General features: G+C 36.7%; 1 protein-coding gene across 1 annotated transcript in view; it reads right to left on the bottom strand.

Moving 5' to 3' along the window:
• Positions 1 to 16,058, bottom strand: part of LRRC4C (leucine rich repeat containing 4C) — a 1,251,478-nt gene that overhangs the window by 851,074 nt on the left and 384,346 nt on the right. The window lies entirely within an intron of this gene.

Raw genomic sequence — 16,058 nt, 5'->3', positions numbered from 1 at the left:
CTAGACAATGGTTTAGGATAGAGGGAGAATTCAGGAAATCAGCACATTTGAAATAGTTTTCCCCCTAATGTCCCTTGTTTGTCTTGACTGGTTTCTTAACTCCAGATTAGTGAGAGAGAATCAATAATAGTTTTTGGAATAATACTCCTTCAAGCAGACTGGGGCTAGGTTCTGGGGAGAATAAGTGTAGAATTGAGTTTGTTTGCTGCCCTCAAGGAATCTCCAAATGTAAATGTTGACAATACACACATGCAAATCATGCTCAGACATAATAAAGTGTTAAATTCTGTGTGGTTGATTTCAAAAGTTCAGGAAAAAGTTAACGTTTACCATTTCTATAACAAATTACTCAGAGTAGAATTATCTGACATACTGGTTTAGAAAAAAATTGTCTTCAAGATCTCCACACTGATATTTTTGTCCATGGATTAAAAGACATTTAGAATGCCTCCAAATTTCAGATTATTTAGTGTGATTGAGTGTAGTGGTATTAATCCAAGTCTATTCTGGAATATTTTCACTGTAGTTAAACCAGAAAATCTATAGAGGCATTTCAGTTTGTGAGATGGGCAAGGCAGAACACCTGGAGCCTAGCATTTTCTCTTGAATACATTACCGAAAGCCCTCTTTTTAGTTCATTAACATTCCTTTATCTTGAACTTTATTTAGACACTTCCTGTCATCTATATCAATGAACATTTCTTGATTTCTTGAAAATCATTGCTCACCACTGATTATTGTTTCCCTTAGTTGCTGTTTACTGGCCAAGAGTATACACTGATGTCATTTCATCTAATAAGCTTTATGCAAAGATGAAGTATATTTCTCCTTAATTACTCACATACAGAATTTAGAGTTACAAGAGACCTTATAAGTTTACTACTGACTTTTCTTAATTAATTCAGTGAGGAAACTGAGGCACCTTAAATGCTTAAATGGTAAGACCATGTGATATATTTAATTATTGGAATCAGAAGAGACCCACTCTTTTTCTTTCTTTCTTTTATATTTCCCAAGTTTTTTCACACCCATGAGAATATTTATAACCTCCTACTATTTCAAAGCAAGTTAGTAGAAAGATAATCACTTTTCAACATTGGCTACTGAATGAATAGGGTAATTCAGACTAAGAGCCAGAAGAATGGGTTGATGCTGGTGCCTTTAATCTGCCCTGTCCAAATGTTTCTTTTCATTCTTGGAGTTGAAGGTATGTGTTCCCTTAGCATCAAACGGAGGAAAGAAGGCCAACGATGAATTCATGTAGCTTTGTTGGGAGTAACCAAACATTTCAGTGTTATTAAGATCCCAAGGATTCCCAGTTCAGACTGGATTAGCAATCTCTGAATAATGGAGAAAAGGCTCAGCTGTTTGTTGTAGGGTGCTGACATCCATGCAGGAAGTATTTCCCTAGCTCAGTGAGATAAGAGTCTTTGATGAGAGTGAGAAAAAAGAGCATGCTGTAGTCTGACTAGTGGTGGCACAGTGGATAGAGTCAACCTAGGATGCTGAGGTCCCTGAGGTCACTGGTTTGAGTGCAAGCTCGCCAGCTTGAGCATGGGGTTGCCCGCTTAAGCACAGAATCATTGACATGATCCCAAGGTCACTGGTTTGAGTCCCAGGTCACTGACTTGAGCAAGGGGTCATTGGCTCAGACTGAGCCTCCCAGTTAAGGCATGTATGAGAAGCAATCAATAAACAACTAAAGTGACACAACTAAAGGTTGATGCTTCCAACTTTTTCCTTTAATGAACCTCTTTCTCTTGTTCTCAAAAAATAAAATAAAAGACAAAAAAGAAAGAAAGAAGGGAGGGAAGAAGGGAAGAAAAAGAAAGAAAGAAAGAAAGAAAGAAAGAAAGAAAGAAAGAAAGAAAGAAAGAAAGAAAGAAAGAAAGAAAGAAAGAAAGAAAGAAAGAAAGAAAGAAATTAAGTAACTGAAATCCTGACACGTGTGCTTTCCCCTCCAGGAAATAATATACCTTTCTAGATGGTAAATTTTAAGTACACACAAAACTCATAGTACCCTTCTAAATTTGTGGTCATTATTTTATTAGAAGGACATAATAAACACAAAATTTACAGAGTTACACGTGCCTTTTATTTTTTCCCTGACTCCTAACATCTAAAGACCAGAGAGCTAATCAGTAGAAACAAAAAGAGCAGAGAAACTAGTTCTGCTTTATTAGCATGGATATTTGAACTGCCAATATTTTTGGTTAACAGCATTTCAGAAAGCTTTAATGGTTAATTTGTTCTTGAAAGTGCTAATAAAATAAGAAGTATATATTATCTTTATAACAATGTGATTTTAACACTAGCTAATGTGTTCTGAGTGCCAGTTATTGGGTTAGCTGCTTTGCACCATGGTTCATCTCCTTGTCACTCTATGCTCACTCTACAAGGAAAGTGGTATTGCTTTTTTTACAGACAAGGACACACTCGGTGTGACTAAGTAACCTAATCACACAGATAATAAGTTAGGGAACATTTATTTTGCCTTCCTGACTATAATCTTTGGGATCCAGAGGGAATATGAAGAAGAATACTTGCTCAGAGACTTTGGATATGCTATGTGACCAACTCTTCTGATTTTAAGCAGGGTCTGACTCCATGGCAGAGAGGAGTAGAGATTAAAGAAATCACTCTTGTGAAAAATGGGATGGCAATTGCGGATAGAATAGTCATGATTTGGAGTATTCCAGAGCAACTCTATAGATCCTTGGCTTATAGTTATTTCCAAATTTGTTTCAACAAGAATTTAAATTGTGCATATCTTGAGGCTGAACAGTGTCCATCAATGACTTAGTTAGTTGAAAGTGAGTCGAGCTAACTAGTCATCATCTACACTTCAATATATGGAATGTTATTCTCTGCAATCACTGCTGCAAACAGTAATTCATGAAATAACAAACATAGTTTCATGGTAGAAAGTGCCTTAGAAAACAAAGCTACTTATCCATCCACTCTCATTATTGTACCATAGAGAAATCTAAGTAGTCTAAAAATGTGACAGTTCTGAGTGATAAAAATAAATATAATAAAATTCTTTATAAGTGACTTTCATTGGCAGACCTTAAAGGATCAATTATATTCTATGGGACTGTCATAGGAATAACAGCACTTTGTAAATTGAGAATATAATCCTTGTGAATAATATCAAAATTACTCAGGTTTAGGAGATCCATATAGAAAATAATGAATTTGGCCCCCTAAATCAAACCATATATAAAAGTAAATTCAAAATATATAAAAGAACAAAAGTTAAGAGCTAATACAATAGTTAAAATTTTTAGAACAAAACAGAAGTGTAAATCTTAGTGATCTTTGAATATGGAACAGCTTTTTGGATATAACAACAAAAGAAAATGAACCACAGGAAAAAAAATAAATTAATTAAACTTTACCAAAATCTTACACTTATTTTGCATCATGGACATTACAAGAAAATGAAGAGGCAACTCACAGAATAGGAGAAAATATCTCCAAATCATATCACTAGCTGATAAGGATCTTGTATTCAGAATATATAATGAACCGTTGTCACTCCATAATAAAAAAGACAAATAACCTAATTTAAAAATTGGCAAAGTCTTTGAAGAGACAGTTCTTCATAGATGATTTGCAAAAAAAAAGAAAAAGAAAAAAAAAGAAAAACCCAATAACACATAGAAAAAATTTAAATCAAAATCACAATATAACTTTTTTTTTTTTTTTATATAATTTTATTTTTTTAATGGGGTGACATCAATAAATCAGGATACATATATTCAAAGATAACAAGTCCAGGTTATCTTGTCGTTCAATTATGTTGCATACCCACCACCCAAAGTCAGATTGTCCTCTGTCACCTTCTATCTTGTTTTCTTTGTGCCCCTCCCCACCCCCTATCCCTCTCCCATTCCCCCCTCCCCCCCCGTAACCACCACACTCTTATCAATGTCTCTTAGTTTCACTATTATGTCCCACCTACGTATGGAATAATACAGTTCCTGGTTTTTTCTGATTTACTTATTTCGCTTCGTATCATGTTATCAAGATCCCACCATTTTGCTGTAAATGTTCCGATGTCATCATTTCTTATGGCTGAGTAGTATTCCATAGTGTATATGTGCCACATCTTCTTTATCCAGTCATCTATTGATGGGCTTTTTGGTTGTTTCCATGTCCTGGCCACTGTGAACAATGCTGCAATAAACATGGGGCTGCATGTGTCTTTACGTATCAATGTTTCTGAGTTTTTGGGATATATACCCAGTAGAGGGATTGCTGGGTCATAAGGTAGTTCTATTTTCAGTTTTTTGAGGAACCACCATACTTTCTTCCATAATGGTTGTACTACTTTACATTCCCACCAACAGTGGATGAGGGTTCCTTTTTCTCCACAGCCTCTCCAACATTTGCTGTTACCTGACTTGCTAATAACAGCTAATCGAACAGGTGTGAGGTGGTATCTCATTGCCGTTTTGTAAAATCACAATATAACTTAATAGTACTAGGGTGATGACTACAATGATGATAATAATGATAATGCACAAGAAGAACTGTTGTGTAGAGGACGAGGAGCAATTGTAACCTTCCTACATCACTGGTGGTAATGTTGAATGGTACAGCCACTGTGGGAAGCAGTTTGACAGTTCTTCAAAAACTAAACATAAAAAAAACAAAAAACTAAAGATAGAATTAATATTATACCACAACTCTCCCCTGTAATAAAGAGTCTGACTCCATTTATTGATTTTTTTAAAGATTTTATTTATTCATTTTAGAGAAAGGGAGAGAGAGAGAGAGAGAATGAGAGAGAGAGAGAGTGAGAAGGGAGAGAGAAGGGGAGGAGAAGGAAGCATCAACTCCCATATGTCCCTTGACCAGTCAAGCTTAGGGTTTCAAACCAGCGACCTCAGTATTCCAGGTTGATGCTTTATCCACTGTGACACCACAGGTCAGGCCATTTATTGATGTTTGACTGCTGACAGCTTTTAGTGTCTATCACCCCTGTCTGTTCCTCTTGTACCCCACATCTGGGCAAACGTATAAGAAAGCCTGGGTTTTCCCTCTTTGCCACTGTTTGAAAATCAACCCAACCTCCTTTCATTCTGTAGGAACAATCATGTTGGATCCACCTCCTAATCACATTAAACACCCCAAACCAGAGATAAAAAAGTTTCCTTTCTTTCTCTCCAAGGAAATTATTCTTTCTCCCAAAGGCGGTTTTTGGACCAGCTTGGGAGGCCTACCCTGCTCTTTGCAGAAAGTCTCATTGTACTACAAGTTTTCATCCTGTGCTGGCATGTGTATGGCATGATCAGTTTCCATATGCCAATCAAACTTTGAATGGCGGTCCATCCTAATTCTATGTAGTGACCAAAACATACTTGTAAGTCTACATCTGAGACAACTGGGAGCATATGTTTATGCAAAACTTGTGTACAAAAGCTCAGAGCCATACTATTCACAATGGCCTAAAAGTAGAACAAACCCAAATGTTCATCAATGGAGGAATAAATAATTTAACTGTACTATATCCATACAATGGAAATTAGCCATAAAAAGCAGTAAAGTTAACGAAACATGGTACATTGTAAATAAACTTTCAAAACATTATAGTAAGAGAAAGAAACCAGTCACAAAAGGTCACATCTAATGTGATTTCATTTATATGACATGTCCAGAATAGGCAAATTTATAGAGACAGAAAGTGGATTAATGTTCATCAGGAGCTGAGAAGAGGAGATTAATGAGGATTGACTGCTTAATGGGCATGGTGTTTAGGTTTATGTTGACAGAATGTTTTGGAATGTGATAGTGGTTGAGAATACACCCAAACCAACCAAAATTGTACATATTAAAATTGGTAAATATTATAGCATGTGAATTATATTTCAGTGAAAAATAATGACAAAATAATTTTTTTTTAATTAAAACAGATTATCCAGGTTTTTCTCCTTCAATCAGAGCTTTGGTAATTCCATTCCTTGCTTAAAAATAATGACTCTTTACAAAGGAATTAGAAAATGAAGATCTAATTTCTTGTCATGTTTATCAGGACTGTGTATAACCAAATTTAATTATCACCTGTTTATATTTTTCACTATTTCCCTTAAACTCTTATGGTCTAGAAAAGCCAAACGCACCCAGACTTCTTTCCTTGTATGCTTTCTTCATGGTGCCCCTCTACTTGGGATATATTCATCTTTGCTTTTTGAGTTCTTTGTCTTTTGAGGTCAGATTATAAAGCTAACCCCCATCTCTTCTGTAGAGTGTCTTTCTCCCCTTTCTGATGTCCCAAAGCATTTTGTCGATAGATCTCTCGCCGAGTACAGTCCCCTCTCAACTTTGTACTTTGACTTATTTTTGGCCATCATAGATTTTCTACTCCATTTTAAAATCCTTGGTATCAGAATAAATCCTCTTTTAAGCTTTTCTTTTTAAGATAAAAACAAATGTACTCCTGAAAAGGTGAGGGAGTGAGTCGGTGAATAAATTGCAATTTGAATAACCCAGGAAAGTGTGTTAGAAATGTTTAAAAAAGGAAATATTTAGGCCAAGACTGTCAGTTTAGTTTTAATTCCTTTTTTATCTACTTATTTATTTATGTATTTATATATTTTCACCTTGAAGTAGCATTTTTGGAAAATGTCTAACGTTTCCTGTATAATGATTAATAGGTAACCTGGAGGCAGTTTGCATTTTTATTCATCTCAGAAAGCACTATGGTATCATGTTGTGATGAGTATAGATTTACAGTAACAATTTTCAGCTTCAACTGTCATTCTTTTACCCTACACATATTGAGTCTCTTCTATGCGATAGATGTGGTGCCAGTCTCCATGAATACTGAAGTGAAGCCTGCATTGGGAACATGGGCCCGCTGGGGGAAGAGTGCCCTAGAGGCAGAGGAAATAGGTCCAAAGCCCTGAAAACAGGAATTGGCGTGGTTTGACATCATCATCAATAAAGAAGCCAAGAGGACTGAATCATCTTGAGCAGTGGAGAGCCTGATTTGTAGCGAGTTTGAAGAGTCAGTCAGGTCCTCGATTATACAGGGCATGGCAGGCCACTGTCAGAGGCACAAGTCACATACTAAGAGCATTGGGAAACCCTTGAAGGGATTGAAGGAGTGGCCTACCCACAGTGAACTTAGGTTTAGGAAAGGTAACAAGTTAATTCAGTATGCTACTCCGTTGGAAATGAGTTGGACAGAGCAGAAATAAAATCAGAGATAATGTGATAGAACTTAATTGTTTTAATTCACATAAGTCGTTATCGTGTCTTAGAACAACTGGAAGTAAAGTCAAGAAAGCTGTACAGATTTAAGATGAATTTTGTATTTAGAAGTAACAGAGTTTCTGTGTCACTTTTCAAAATGAGAAAATGTTCCCTGCTAGTCATTGCCATAATGCCTATGTGGTTTTGCATATTATCCTAGGCACTAAAAATGGGAATTCGGTGATCTGGATGGTGGCTTTCTAGAACAGAGTGGCTAGAAATATGGAAGGTTCCAGAAGGCACAACTTACTGGCCTGTCAAGTATCTGTAACAATGTTTGGTATATAGTTAACAACTAATAAACTTTCATTTAATGAGCAAAATAGAATTTATCAATGACTGATAAAAGATTACCTCAGCAGAGGGGATATGGAAGAAAGCTTCATTTATTTAGGGTTAAATGGTCTTTATAGGTTTGTTTTTACCATCCCCTCTGCTAATGACTCCCAATGCATTAATATTAGTTAATAAGAGAGGCATTCTGGGAGGCATCATAGTACAGAGGAAGGATACTGTGTGAAATCTGTCAGAACTAATTTTGAATCACAATTTTATCACTTAATAACTCCGTGGCCATGCAAAATTAACTTAACCTCTCTTAGCTTAAGTGTGTTCAGTTCTAAATCAGATACAATATTATATTTTGTGGACAGTGATAGTGAGCTGCAATTATATGTAAATATATAAAAAATACCAAGCAAAGTAGCACTCAATAAATGATGGTTTTTAAAATAAATTGTAGAAACCCTGGTTACTGAGAGGCCTGCAACCAAAGAATTTACTCGCAACTAATTTAAGTCTGTATTTCTCTAAGACGAGGTCTCTCAGAGTGTGGTCCTTTGACTACTTATATTAAACTAATTCTGGGAGTTTGTAATAAATTAACTTTCTACAGCTGCTCACAGAAGATTAAGCTGGAATACATAACTCTGCTTTACAATAAAAAAAATCTTCTGCACCCTTTGTAATATTATACATCTTGATCATGTTTTCATGAGCTTCTAAAAAAAAAATTGACTTCAGTTCCAAAATCTCTATTGTTCTGCTACATTAAGGTCTCTTAGGACAGTTAATATACAAACGTTGATGAATTTACTGATCTAGATCACGTTCCATTAACTGTACTTCTTTGCATATTTGAACTGCAAAGAAATTAATGATGAACACAATATCAAGTCTTTACACATTTTTATTAGCATTACCCAATCTGTTTTTCACTCACATAGAAACATAACAAAGGGAATTCCATTTTTTCCTCTAACTTCTAAATTCCTGTAAAAATTACATGTTTTACTCAAGTATTTCTTTTCTATCATGAATAGTTGAGCTTATCAAAGGACACATCTGGAACTCAGCCACTCAAAAAAGTTTATTTTCAGAGATTATCAGAGATCATAACAACAGTAGAAATGATAACCACCAAGAACACTCAATATGTCTCTCTGACGCCTCCATTTAAATCATCGAGGTTCTGCTTTGTATGGCGTAAGATCATCAGAAAGCACACGCACCTTAGACAAAATATTCTTCCTCAGTACCAACCCAGCCTTCCTCCCTTGAACCCACCATGGATCCATCAAGAGAAATACAATGATTACAGTGATTAAACGGATATCAAGAAGGATATGGAAGACCTCTGAAAAATATTGATTCTTCTCTAAATATTGAGAAATCTCTGATTAAAAAGCACTGCTCAATATTCTGGAAAACCATTAGGAAGATAAGAGTTCTTCAGAGAACTCATGGCTACATTCTGATTGCATTCAAGTCCAAGGAAAAAAAAATAACCTCTCTTCATTTAGAGTTACATGTTCTCTCATCCAAACTTGTCATCTACATAAGGAAACTTGATGGCCAAAGACCTCAGAGCCAAGCTGAGTGCCCTACTTTCTGCTCATTTCTTTTTGGCATCTAATGCCGTCTGCTCCATCTGCTTCCTGTAATGGCCTCTGTTCACTTCCATAAATAAAAAGATTCATTTTACTTCATATTTAAGTTGTAAATCTAGACAATGTTTTAGGAGTTAAGGCATGTGATACACCTTAAGTTATTAAAAGAAATCAACCTTATTTTATATTTTCAAATGTCATTTTGAGAAATGGTGAAAGGCTGGTCTGTAGTTTAAAAATCTAAAAATTTAAATTTTACATAAAAAATATGTTCATTTAAAAAAGGAAAATTCTTGATTCTGAGATTTTTACTCTTTTCTTTCAGTGTTTAACCATTTGAGGTGTTTTTTTGTTTTTTTGTTTGTTGTTTTCTTTTTAGACAGAGAAGGACAGAAAGGAACAGACAGGAAGAAAGAGAGATGAAAAGCATCAACTCATAGTTGCGACATCTTAGCTGTTCACTGATTGCTTTCCCTTATGTGCCCTGAATGAAGAACTCCACACGAGTCAGTGACCCCTTGGCTCAAGCAAGTGACCTTGAGCTTTAAGCCAGCAACCTTTGGGCTCAAGCCAGCGACCATAAGGTCATGTCTAAGATCCCATGCTCAAGCCATTGACCCTGTGCTCAAGCTGGTGAGCCCACACGAAGCCAGCAAATTCAGGTTTTGAATCTGGGTCCTCAGCATCCTGGGTCAATGCTCTATCCACTGCTCTACCACCAGGTCAGGCTATTCTATATTTTTTTAAATAATACTTTTTTTAGCTTTTTTAAAATGTATATATACTTGGCAATCCTATATCAGTTCCCCATTTTCCTCCCCCCTTCACTACCAATTTTTATCAACCCATTAAATTTATTTTTTGAAATACACTTTGAATTAAATTTTTTTTTTTCCCTTTGAAAATCAAGCTGCAAATTTCTATCCGATCAGGGCCATAAACCATGCAAGAGTCACTAATTCTCATTTCATGGACAAGTGTGGCAGAAAACTGTAAAATAAGTTCCAATAATTCCTGCCGGCTGGTACCTACGCTGTGTCACACCCCTCTCTGGGGTGTGGACCACCCTTATGATTTGCTCCTAATCAACATATTATGACAAACGTGAGAATGTCACTTCCCTGACCTTGTTATATCAGATTAAATGCCCTTCTTGCTAGGAGACTGTCCTTTGCAGACTCTGAGGGAGCAAGCAGCCATGATGGAGGAGAAGCTCATGTGGCGAGGAACTAAGGGCAGCCTCTGGCTAACAGCAAGAAACTTATTCCCTCTACCCAATAGGCCATCAATAACCATGCAAGCCTGAAAGAAGATTCTCTCCTAGTCAAAGCCAGATGAAATTCTGGACCTGGCTGACACCTTCTATGATTCCTTGTGAAATCCTGAAGCAGAAGATACAGCTAAACTGTGTCTAGAATCCTGACCCAAAGAAACGGCGAGACTGACTGGTGGTAGTACAGTGGATAGAGCATCGACCTGGAACACTGAGGTTGCCCGAGGTCACACTTGAGCAAGAACTTGTTGGCTTGAGCCCAAAGGTTGCTGGCTTGAGCCCAAGGTTGCTGGCTGGAGCCTGAGGTCACTGGCTTGAGCAATGGGTCAGTGGCTTGGCTTGAGCCCCCACCCTCTACCCCATCAAAGCACATGTGAGAAGCAATCAATGAACAAGAAAAGTAAACCAACTATGAGTAGATACTTCTTACTCTCCTCCCTCTATCTTCCTCTTTTTCTCTGTAAAATCAATAAATAAGACTTTAAAAAGAAAGCAATAATGAGATAATAAATGTATACGTTTTAAACTGGTAAGTTTGTGATAAATTGTTACACAGCAATAAAAAGTAAATTTTGAGAGGTCCCTAAAGAATCTGGAAACTGGAAAGCAGTGAGTTACTCAACTCAGAAAACAGCCATGCTTAGGTGATTTTAAAAGGAGCTAATATGTCTTTGAGTGTGTGTGTGTGTGTGTGTGTGTGTGTGTGTTCTTTCTATTTAGAATAGTCAAGTTTCCATTGTCTTAATGATTTTAATAAAAAATAATTAGTGTGTTTGGACCTCAATGATTTTAGCACAATAACTTCCACTTGTCTCCTAGAATGGAAAATGTTTCAGTAATCCCAGTCACATAACTTAATTGTCATGTTAAGTCATTTGCACTGTTCATTGAGTCACATATTAGCATGACTGGAAGTACTCATTAGTTAAGATTTGAACAGTCATCAGACAAAAATGTGTGATAACAAGTGTGAGTTATTAATCGGTGTTGAATCCTAGGTCTGAGTCAAGTCTTTCCCTCTCTATTTTCTGATCCTCACTAGCTTTGGAACCCCTATGCACACTATCATTCACCTCAGTTACCCATTCCCTCATGTTGACTTTTGACTAAAAAAGAAAGGCAAACTATTTCTTATTTTTTGAGGTAAATAATAGAGAAGTTGTTTGCAGAGAAAAACATTCAGTTCCAACTGATAATCATTCACAGGGCATCTCATCACTGCGTAGAGGGGAACGTAAGAAACTTAACAGAGAGCACAAAACACTCTCCCCCTCAGACAGAGGACACTCAGAGAAGAGAGTTCTTAAGGATGTGTGATTTTTGCTGGTTCCTTAGCATATAAATCAAAGGTTTCTGGAACTGCTAAACATCTAGTGGTATTTCTAGAGGATACTCAATTGTGAACTGTTTTCCAACTTACTCCCTACTAGCCTAAAATGCCAATATATCTGATTAAAAAGGACACAGAAAAACAGTGTCATTTCTGATCCAAAACCCCAAGTGACCTGTGGCTTTAATTTATAGCCAACCATCAAATCAATAATTAAAGTGAACTGATTGAATGTCTCTTCTTCACTTTCTAATAGACAATTTTAACCATATATTGTTTATTTTTCTATATAGAGTTTTCACCACGGCCATGGACTAATCTATGAAATGAAAGTCTTAAACTAAATGGCTTCTCAGAGACATGAAGAACATGACTCAGGGTGACTATCTGTCAAGATGGTTAGAGATGAGCAGCAAAAAGCATGCTCTGAAGAAGAAAGAAGAACTACAGAAAAGACCACTTAGAGAACCACTGTGACTGAATTCGGATTTGGTGTTTTGTTTTTCTGCGTGTGTGTGTGTGTGTGTGTGTGTGTGTGTGTGTAAGATTTGGAAAGCAACTTGTTTCTGTGAGTTGATTCATCACTGGAGAGAAGGTGGTGAGTAATAGAGGCAATCAAAGATGACACTCGTTATCACACATTTAAAAAGGACAGAGCTCTGATGTATATACCCAGTTGGATCTGACTTTTAGATTCTACGTTTCCTCTACGTCCCTAAGGAAAGCTCTGTGCCGTGGGTGGAGGCAATAACTTATAATTCTCAGTTGTTCTAACAACCTAAAACTGTTTTATTTCTTTACAAATTGACCCAGACAGATACTCAACACGTTGTGACATAACTTTTCTTATGTGAATTGATAACCCTGTAGTTTAGTTTTAAAATTATATTAGCCATTTATTTATGAGATTAATGTAGTCTGTTTATTCAGGCCCCATTCTTCTGGCTTAAAACAAAATTCCTCCTACCTGTTAAGCCTTTACTAAATTCCTATATCATCAGTTCTGATACAATGTGTCTTTGAAATGATAACTAGTAAATGATAACAAAAGAAAAAGTAGTACTGGTTCCCCAGTAATTTTTCCTTGCACGCTCTTGTTTCGCAGGGTGCAATGGCAGAGCTGAATGGAGCAAGGCACGGACGAGTGTAACAGTGTCAGGGAAGCCTGTTCATCCCTCATGCTTCTTCCTGGCGGAGTCTGATCCTATGCCTTGGTTTGTAGTGCTCACAGTGCACCTCTGTCAGAGCTCCGAGTAGTTTTCCTTAGTCTCCATAACTTCGCAGCCTCAATTCTTTCTTACGTTCCATTCAATCAAAGTAGCTTCCCATTCCAAATGCTCAGCGTAAAGCATCAAGTCCTATATTTCCTGTAACATTTGTTGAAGGGAAATCAACCATATTTTAAACACTCTAGTAACTATTACTCAGATTGTTATTGTTTTTGTTAAGTGGTCTGATTAAGAATTGTTGGTCTTTATTTCTATATAGTACATGTTTGAGCTGTCCAAAAATAGATTTTTGGCTTCTGAATCTTTAAGTAAAAAATGGGGAGTATGTTATATTTATTTTATAAGTCTTACCATTTCTTTCCCTTTTCTCTCTCATTACCTCCCACTGCCTATCTGGTAGAGTATTAAGCACATAATAAGGAGCTTATAAATACTTATTAAATGGAATTCAATAGTCCTGCATCCAACATACAGGTTCATAATAAATTATCTGTATCATATCTTGAATTGTTTTGGTAACTAAAGTTTTTTATTTATTTATTTTTATTTTTGTGAGAGAGACATAAAGAGAAACATAGGGACAGACAGACAGGAAGGGAGAGAGATGAGAAGTATCAATTCTTTGTTGCAGCACACTAGTTTCTCATTGATTGCTTTCTCATACGTGCATTGACTGGGTCCAAGCTGGTGAGCCTTGCTCAAACCAGATGAGCCCGCACTCAAGCTGATGACCTTGGATTTTGAAACTGGGTCCTCTGCATCCCAGTCAAATGCTTTATCCACTGCACTACCCCCTGGTTGGGCTATTTTGGTAACTAAAGATTTGCAAGATATGTTACACCTGTCCCCTTGTATTTGATAATATGTTAAAAATACTATGTTAGACATAAGTTAGAAATAAATTAATGTTTAGGATATTACTAGGATTTTTCAGATCAGCTATCATAAGCTTTATAACAATTTTTCATAATTTTCTTTGCCCTCGGTCTACTTTCTTTAAAATGTATTATTTAGATTTCAAAAGGAAACTGTGCAAGATCAAGACTTTTTAGAGTGCTAATAAGTAAAACCTTCTTTCTTTGAGAACCAACACATTTGCTAAGGACAGACGCATAAAGGATTATAATGTGACACTGCTGAAAGCTCTTGATTAAAAAATAAACAAGAATTACTTCATTATAAGAGTTCTCCTTCTGTTATATTGCAATCATGGACTTGCCATTCTGTGCATGTAGGGATTATCTGTACTTTATTTTTCCTATTCCATTAGACTCCCAATTACTTCTCCTTAGCATTTTCTCAGTCTTCCTTAAAACAGAGTAAAAAGCCTGTGTCACTTTCAACTCCTCTTAAATAAACTAGACACTTCCTTTCCAACACTTATGGCTCTGACCACAGTCCATCAGGGGTTGCAGATATTATAGTCAGGGCGTCGAGCTCAAAACGCTTGACAAAATAATCAGCACTAAGAGCAAATTGCCAGAAAGAACAGGGGAAACAGGTTATTTTAAGTCCTTTCTGACTTTACTGCAATACCAGCTTGAGATTACAGCTGGAGTTCAAAGAAAGTCCTTGAAAACTCTGCAATTTAACAACCTACTCTCTGTTTGTCCATCAGCAATGACCTTCACTACCGAGCAGCATGATTTCAAGCTCACTACTTTGCAGGTTAAGCTTATTTCAGGCAGGCTGTCTACACATTAAACTGACCAATAAAAAGACATGAACTGAAGGCCGATTCCTGAAATGGGCACTAGTCCTAGAGATCCAAGTCTGGCTCCAGAGAAGAGAAACATGCTGAGTGCTTCAATTTCTGAGCCTTCCCCCAACTCTATCCATAATCAATTTTCAGCAAAGGTATGGGGAACTCAGTCTGCAAGAGATATTTCACCTCAAGAGTCACTTTGTCCCAGGCTCTTCTCTCTCCAATTCCTCCTCCAGAGAACCAATACCAGCAGCGAAGGAGATGCTGACAATGGCAAATGGTCTTGAAAGCTTCTTCACTATTTTTTCAACAATTTCAACTTCTAATAAGAAAATACTATTGAATTTAATTTATTAGAATGTAAATAAATAAAATATGCAAGTTCCTAGATAATAATAATGGCCAACCTTTATTAAACTTCAGTGATGGTAGGCCACTCATTTCTTTGTCTTTTATTTTTGACTTTATGTATACCTAAGATAAACATGACTGAAAAACAAGTATTGGCCCTGGCCAGTTGGCTCAGTAGTAGAGCATCGGCCCAGCATATGGATGTCCTGGGTTTGATTCCTGGTCAGAGCACACAGGAGAAGTGTCCATCTGTTTCTCCACCCCTCCTCCTCTCACTTCTCTCTCTCTTTCTCTCTTCCCCTCCTGCAGCCATGGCTCAATTGGAGTGAGTTTTAGTCCTGGGCCTTTAAGGATGGCTCCATGCCCTCTGCCTCAGGTGCTAAGTAGAGCTCTGTTGCTGAGCAATGGAGCAATGCCCCAGATGGGCAGAGTATTACCCTCTAGTGGGCTTGCCAGGTGGATCTGGGTAAGATTGCATGTGAGAGACTGTCTCTGCCTCCCCTCCTCTCACTGAATTAAAAAAAAAGTATTATCATTTTCTACTCATTCAAGAGCTTCTTTCCTATAGTCATTCCTTTTAATTACAAAAACAAAGTTTTACTCTCTTCTGAACTATCATCAATATGCTATATGTTGTATCAAAAACAAAAACACTAGCCCTCACAATAAAAAAAATCTTATAATTTTACAGCCCTTTTAATCGTTATCAATCCCATTTATTTTTCTCTTTATATATAGTAAAACCCCTTATAACATCTATCTATATGAATTTTCTGCCCTTGATTTGTTCACGTTCTGTGTAACATGCACTCTAATCATGTTCTCAGCTCTGCCATTCTACCCATCTTGCTCTTGTCAAGGTTACCAACTCAATGGTTAAATCTGGGTCATCATTTTACCAAATCTTTTAGCATCCTTTGAATCAGTAAGTCATTCTATCTTGTTGAATCACTTTCTCTACTTGGCTTCAGGAATGCCAGACTCTTGTAGTCCCTCCTACATATTTGCTGCTCCATTT

This window comes from Saccopteryx leptura, chromosome 1 (genome assembly GCF_036850995.1).
Source record: "Saccopteryx leptura isolate mSacLep1 chromosome 1, mSacLep1_pri_phased_curated, whole genome shotgun sequence".
Taxonomy (NCBI): Eukaryota; Metazoa; Chordata; class Mammalia; order Chiroptera; family Emballonuridae; genus Saccopteryx; species Saccopteryx leptura.
Note: the sequence above shows the minus strand (reverse complement) of the source record. Positions and strands in the feature narration are given on the sequence as shown.